The sequence below is a fragment of the Guyanagaster necrorhizus genome, assembly GCF_019112545.1.
Source record: "Guyanagaster necrorhizus MCA 3950 unplaced genomic scaffold BT62scaffold_39, whole genome shotgun sequence".
Lineage (NCBI taxonomy): Eukaryota > Fungi > Basidiomycota > Agaricomycetes > Agaricales > Physalacriaceae > Guyanagaster > Guyanagaster necrorhizus.
The window spans coordinates 123,657-131,195 of NW_025064918.1; positions in this window are offsets into that span (position 1 = coordinate 123,657).

Consider the following 7,539-nt stretch of genomic DNA (forward strand, 5'->3'; position numbering starts at 1 on the left):
CCCCCAGTAACCCTTATAGATTTTACTGTATTCTGACAAGACGGAGTAGCACCCATCATATGACGCACTTGAGCTCCACTTTCGATGGTATCACACCGCAGCTTTCCCTCCAACGGTCCCTGTAAATCACAGGCCATCTGATAAGAGCTCGGGGTCGGGTCCTACCAACTGCTACCGATCCGGGTACCCATCTTCAGACATACAGCAGTTGCCAGATAGCTGTACCACTGCTACCGACCCGAATATCTTTCCCGTCCCCCATCCATACGTTACCCTTTTCCCTTATTCAAGCACTATCCTCCTATCAGGTTATTCTCTCTAAAGACGACGGATCACGGGCCCACGCATAGGAAAACTTTCCACGTACATAACTCTATGACGAACGCGAAAGTCAGGAACAAGGTCCGATAGGTACCGGCACCATCGAACAGCACAGGTATCCATGCAGGACTTTGATATCCAGCACACCCTTATTTGTCCTAGTCATACATCACTGCCGGCATCGGTACTACCGCCGTGCATTCCATTCACACGCTCCCTCTAAATACTCTATTACTAGCCTTTGGGGGAATGGAAATCCCGCGATCAGCTACATCCAAGGTCCCCGCCTCATCTCCCCTCGTCCGCCTTATGACAATTGACTTCCTCTTCTTGCTATCCCGCCAGAGCTAAACTAGGGCGCGTAGTAACAGCCGGCGATGGACTCTTATACAATGATCGATCTGATCCACGAGGTCCCATCATCGTTCTCGTTCAGATAGTATTCGTGCCCTGGGGAATACACCTTCAAAGCACGCACACAGCGTCTCCGGTAGACGCTCTTCCCTAGTCGGTTAGCCAACCGCCCCATCCTGGAATCACGGAGTGCCACATGCAACACCCCTGGACTCGGAGGCTAGATTTTCATCTCCCATTCGAACACCTGCCCCAAAATACGCAGCTCTACTCCGGACCTTACAGCTAACGCAAAGCACCACGACAGCTAAAATGTACGTCTCATGCTACATATAGGTGTGTGTACTACTCTTCTCCCGAAAGTGATCATCAATTCCCTTTCCTTCCTCCTCCGGTACCGGCTCGTTCTCCATCCTGTCAGGAACACTTCACCCGTGACCCACCTTTCCCTATGAATCAATCAACCGCTTCCCAGGAAATCGGATATGCCTGATTAGCAGCTTTGTAGCTATGGAAGAACGTACATTTAGCTCAGGAATTTAGTGTATGAATAGGCGAGATTAAGGGCTGGGAAAACATTATTAGATAACCTTTCATTCGGACTATTCAAGAAGCTTATACCTCGGGAAAACGAACACGGGTTGAAGGCACAGTAAACAATGACGCATACAATGTCGGTCGATATACATAAAATGAAACCCGTTCGAGTATTACTCGGCGATAAACTGGCAAATCAGTGGAAATTTTTTCGGGCGCTGGAGGCTAGAAGAATTAAGTCTGCCTCATGTGGAACATGCAAGTGATGATGATATCCACCCCAATGATTATGACTTGAAAGTTGATGACGGCGATACCACTTTAGCTAACAGGAACAGAGTGCGATGAGAAGTTGGTGGACTACATGTGCACAACTTGGGACGAAACACCCCGCTTTACGAATCGAGTGCGCAACAGAAGATACTGATCAGCACTCATATAGAAGCCAGAACAAAAGGAATGTGTAGACGTAATGGCTGTACGATCAATGGAAGAAATCTGACCTCGCCGTTCTCTATCCCTCCACACGAGCGTCGAGGACTAGTCGAGAAATTCTGATTCAAACTTCGCGAAATGTGGCTCCTTTCTAGAAATAAGACGTAACGGGCCTTAAGGGAGGAACATATAGCGCTTGAACCCAGCAGAGATCAAACAAAGCAGGTAACAAGAACGCGGTATAATGCAACCAGCGAACCTGATCAACTCAATGAAAAAAATACAGAAAGGAACGCTATCCGGCCCGGTAACCCCATACCTAGAAGTATGAATAACGCGTCGATGAAAAGGGCCTTCGATTACTCCATATGTCGCAGGATCCCGCAAACAATGTTGTATTCCTGAATCGGATAGACGGTCTTAGCAGGAGCTATCACCGTTCGACTGTTATCTAGGCCACCGCCCCGCACGGCAATCCAATCCCATCTTAAGCGGAGCCTCCAGAGTCGTCCGCGTCGAGAAACATCGCGCTTGGAGATAGAGAGTACCATCCACTGCCTCCGCCGCTGACTATTAAGGGCTCCAGATACTATGCTGTAACAGAGGCGGTCTCAGCTTTCTCGGGCATAGGGGGACTCGCTATCTCGCGCGCTAACCATTTTATCGGCCTTGGAGTGGAGCAGCGCTTGGCCACTTCCCCTCCATGAAACAAAGAATCGTACGACTACATCGACCTAGAGCTAGTAGGGAACTTATGTTAATGAAAATTCTGTTCTATGGAAGACCACGACATACTTATCAATTAACTAGGCACGGAGAGTTTTGCTCGACGTGAGAAGGTGCGCAGCATCGCCAGAATATTACCACACTAGAATGGCGTCAGGTCCAAGTATCTATGTCATCATTTGTTGAGAAAACGAAATGCTGCCCCATCGTTTGAGAATTTTCATCAGAATGGAGCTGGAGAGAAAGTGGCCGGATGAGGTAAGACCTAGTAAAGAGATATGAGTCATTTGTTTTTTTCGTACATTTTGAGGTACGACCAACCGCGTTCTGGCCAGTGGTTAGGTGAGTATGAAGTGAGTATGGGGGTAAAAAATTATCACGTACATTTCGCTTAGTAGACAACAGCACCGCCAATAGAGCGAGAACAAAAGCTACAGACGTCGAAGAAGTTCGATTAGCTCCTACTTGTGTGATTCGTCGGTTTTTAGGAGCTTGAATGACTCTTCAGATTCGATGCCATGCTAATGGTGTTCTATAGCCACCCTCTCAAGTCTACATCCTCTTAGAATACACGCTTGGTATGATTTCGCCATTCCTCGGCTGGATATATAAAAGCTGGCGATCTTACGGGCCCGGGCCACAGCTATGCGATTCAAGTTCAGTCATTATAATGGTAGGGCCAGGACTTAGGAGGAAAAGAGCCGGTTGAATGACTCGGAGTACAACCATTTTGTTTGGTATATGGTTTTCTGCAGAGGGAAAAAGCATCAGTTTGGAATTATCTGCTATGAAAAAGGATAATTAGAAACCTTTCACGATGGTCGACCAGACTCAGAGGCAACAAGTATGCTTCGGCAGATGCCGTGTCGGCCCGACCTGGGCCGAATCAAGATTGTTCAACAAGCTCATACTCCACTGCTGCAGTGCATCGGTGTTTTAAGGGGGTCAAATCCTTTAACGGATTTGGTTCCGGATTTAGTGAGTACAGTTGACTCCTTAATCCATACCTTTTGGTCACAGTTCCAACCTATGGGTTATCAGAAGTTATGGATTTTCAGAAACTGTCAAAAAAATAGGTCTCAAAAAATCAGTAAAATTCATTAAAAATATCTAAAAATACAATTATGTACTTTTGTGCATTAGATATAAATATAAACTATTTACAAGGGAAGTAATAAGTAAGACAAATAGAAACCATAGACTGACTCATCCAAACACATTTGATGATCAAATTTGCTAAGAAGAGTTTTTAGTTTGCATGCAAGTGGATCATCAACAACATTGACATATTGACTGATAACAGATACCACCTGAAGGACCTCACAGTGAGTGGGAGAATCCTTGACAGATACATTATCATCAATGTCATCATTTTTATCATTGATAAGGGCTTCTTCTTGAGCTTTTCTTGCTTTCAGTATGGCCTGGCAAATTGATTTATCAGTAGTCTCATCCATTAGCCTTAACTCCTCTGTTGGGTTAAAAGGCATTTCAATGTCCATCCTATTGCTTCTCTGTATTATTTGTTATAATTTTAGCCTCTAATCATGATCTGCTGATATTTGGTAAGCCAATGTTATGACTTTTTGCTTATCTTATCTCATTTTGATCTTATCTCATCTTATCTTACCTTAGACTGATTACTTCATGATATCTAATCACAGACCAGTAACCACAACTATATCAGATGACTTGTACCATTATGCTATAGCTTGTGACAAATGCTTTGACAACAGACAATACCTATTGTTTCATGCATGCATTGCATGCTCTTTAGTTCCAGCACACAGACCATCATAATAAGTAGGCTTATATTTATCTTATTTAAAAAACATATATAAGTAGCATAGCTCTCACTGTAGTAGACTTAGCTTTGAGCTAAAGTTTATTCATATCACTTCACCTCTTGAGTCTAACTTGCGATGGCCTTGATCATACAATTTGAGCACACAAGAGAATTCCAGCATGACTGTACAACTCTGATACAGCACTAGTCTATTATATGTTTGGATTATATGTCAAGCAGGTCTAACAATTAGCTTGAAGCTGCAATCTTCCCTTTCCTTATGCTGGCCAGACCAGCAAAAGAAACCAAATGCAATCCATCCCCAACATCACCACCAACTTTTTCAAGCTCCTGAGTGCCATTATTGGCACTTTGCTCAGACTTTTCATTCTCTTCTGTATTTGCAAAGAAAACCAGTTCATTACCAGCTGGATTATCTGATACTATTCTTATCTTACCAATCTCCACTGAATCTGCCAAAATGTCTCTCCTGCTCTCCCCTTCTATGACCTCCCAGCTGATCTCTTCCACATCCCTAAAGAACAGAACTATGGACCTATACTCTAAGATGTCTCCAGAAACCACCCTCTAGAAGCTCCTGTAATAGTACAAGAGCAATCAGAGGTCATGTCCTGAGCTGTAAGCCTTAAGTACCCATCTGGACTGCCAAGGCAAAACCACTACACTTGAGAGCAATGAAGAGACCACTTCAATCAAATCATGCTAGACCTTCCTGATGTCCTGTCTGGTCTCATCAATGACCTTCTGGCCAACTTCTGGCACACTCTGACTTTCTCTAACTCTTCCACTGCTCCTCTTGAACCTGATATCAGAGTCCAGGTGAGAGACTCCATCAACACAGAAGACTGAGCCACTGCTGATGCTGCCCATTCCAGTTATGTTACCACCTCTGAAACTCTGAAACCCTCATGCATGGACTCTCCCAACACTCTCTTTAGCAAGAGGAATGAGGAAGCTGGCCTCACTGCAGCCCCAGTTCCCCCTCTCTCTGAACCCATGCATCTGAAAACTCCTGTCTCCTCAGAGACACTGAGTTTGTTCACACTCTCTGCTGATATTGTCACTGAGTAGAGGCAGCAGTAAGGAATGATGAGCTCTAACAGAGGAGCTAAGATAGAATTGCTAAGCTTTTAGTATGAAGACCTCAATTTTCCAATAGATCTCAATGATTCCAACAGCCAGGGCAATTCCCCAGTGACAATAAGAGTGAGAGAGGAAGCACCAATAGCAGCTCCCTCTCTATCCAAATTATTCACAACCCTTGAGGAAGAGATAGACAAGATGTTAGCAGGAGAAGAACCGACAGGAGAAGAAGTTTGGGCAAAAGTCCAGACCATCCTAAATGAAGAATTTAAACATAGGTATTTGAAGTGAGTACAGAATATCACAGCAGACATAGCTCAGAGGATGACTTCTCTGGGCAAGAAATATATAGTTGCTGATTATACCAAAAAAGTGACATTTTATAGTATTGCATGACTAAACAGGCTATCTACCTGTTCAATATGACATACCTCTAGAATCAGTGAGCCAATATCATGATTTTCCTCCCTAAATCATGATCTGCCAATGCTTAACATGATAACACCATGGTTACACCTTATTCATCAATGCACAATAAGATGACAAAGAACAATGGGGTAACCATTGCTGTTCCACATCCTGAACACAATAAGAACTGTGGCATATAGGAAACTCACCATAGTGATGGTATAGCAGAGTGACAATAATAAACAAAAGCAAGGGCACAGTTATTGTTATCTCAGACAATGAGCAAAGGGCATGAAAAGCAGACAATAGTCACCTGTAGAGCATAGGGTTCTTTAGACAGTATATAAGGCAGTAGTATACACTGATGTACCCCAGTCTTGAGCTAAGGTTTAATACACCTGCTAAACTCTCTGACTATCTGGTGTGAATACTCTTGCCACAACAGCAGACTATATTTACCAGCTACAACCCTTTATCCCTATCCACAAAATCCTTATTGCCTATCTCATCATCCTCACTATACTTTTATATCAAAACCAGACTCAGACTCAGCATCTAAAATCAGACTCTGGTGGAAGTGGTGCTAGAGATTTGTGAGTGTTAGTGGAAGCCTAACAGCCAAGCTGCCATCTTATTGGTCTCACTTTGAACTCCAACTGATGCTGAACATGCTGCCTATCTCATCAAAATGTGCCACCTATATAGCACTCTTAGTCTGATCAGTATTACACTCATTATTCTTCTGGCCACAGTTAGCAACTTCTCCATGATATATCTGGCTGAAAAGCTGAGGAAGCTGACTTCTAGCTGCTCAGCCTCCTGCTAACAAGGCTAAGAGCAATAACCCTAAGCCAAAAGAAGAAGATGACAATCCTGAGGTCAGCAAATTTGAAATCAGAAATAGGTTTATAAAGAAGAAGAAAGGAAAGGAGAGAGCCAAGAGAAGTCCAGTCACTGATGACTACTCTCTTTATTTGCTGCCTCCCTCTCATCTCCTGCCTGGCAACCTGCCCCATTCAATGACTACCCTAATCTGATGTCTCTCCTCTCTGCAGAGGCTCCATTCATTCAATGCAAATCTGAGCTGATGAGAAAACCCTGTCTCTTCAAAGAGGCATCCAATGATATTGACTGCTTCATCATAGACTGTGAAATGTACTTCAAAGTATATGCTACATACCTAATTGCTGATGTCTACCACATCACCTTTGCCATGTCTTATTTTGAGGACAAGGCAAAGGAATGGTAGATGATGAACCTCATGGAACTCTATTCAATTACCAGAAGACACCATCAACTGCCATTCTGAGACATCTTCAAGCAGGATGTCTGCACAAAGTTCACTGATCCAGCTATTCAAGATATACACAAAGCAAAAATGTATGACCTCAGAATGGCTGATAAGACCATCAGCAAATATTTTAATAAGCTAGAGCAATTGGCATGCCTCACTGATCTATGACAAGATGTCAGTGAGAATGGGCATCTGGTAGCTGCACTCAAGATTGGCATATCTCAGTCATACACAAAGATGATCTCTGACATTGCCATCAATATTCCAAAGGGCTATAGTGTCTGGAAGGAGCATATTACCATCATGAATTGTGAATGCTAGCACTAGAAGGTGGTCAACATGATGAACACAAGCCATGACAAAAAGACAAACAGCAACCACCCACAGAAGTCTGGTCAGAGTGCCAAACTATCAGGCAGTCAGACAACAACAGCCAAGAAGAGGAAAAGAATGGGTGTCACATATACTGGACAGGAGAAGCCTATGGACATCAACTGGATGAAGAAAGAAGGAAAGTGCTTCAACTGCAGGAAGAAGGGTCATATCTTGAAGAACTCCCTGAAGAAGGAATAAA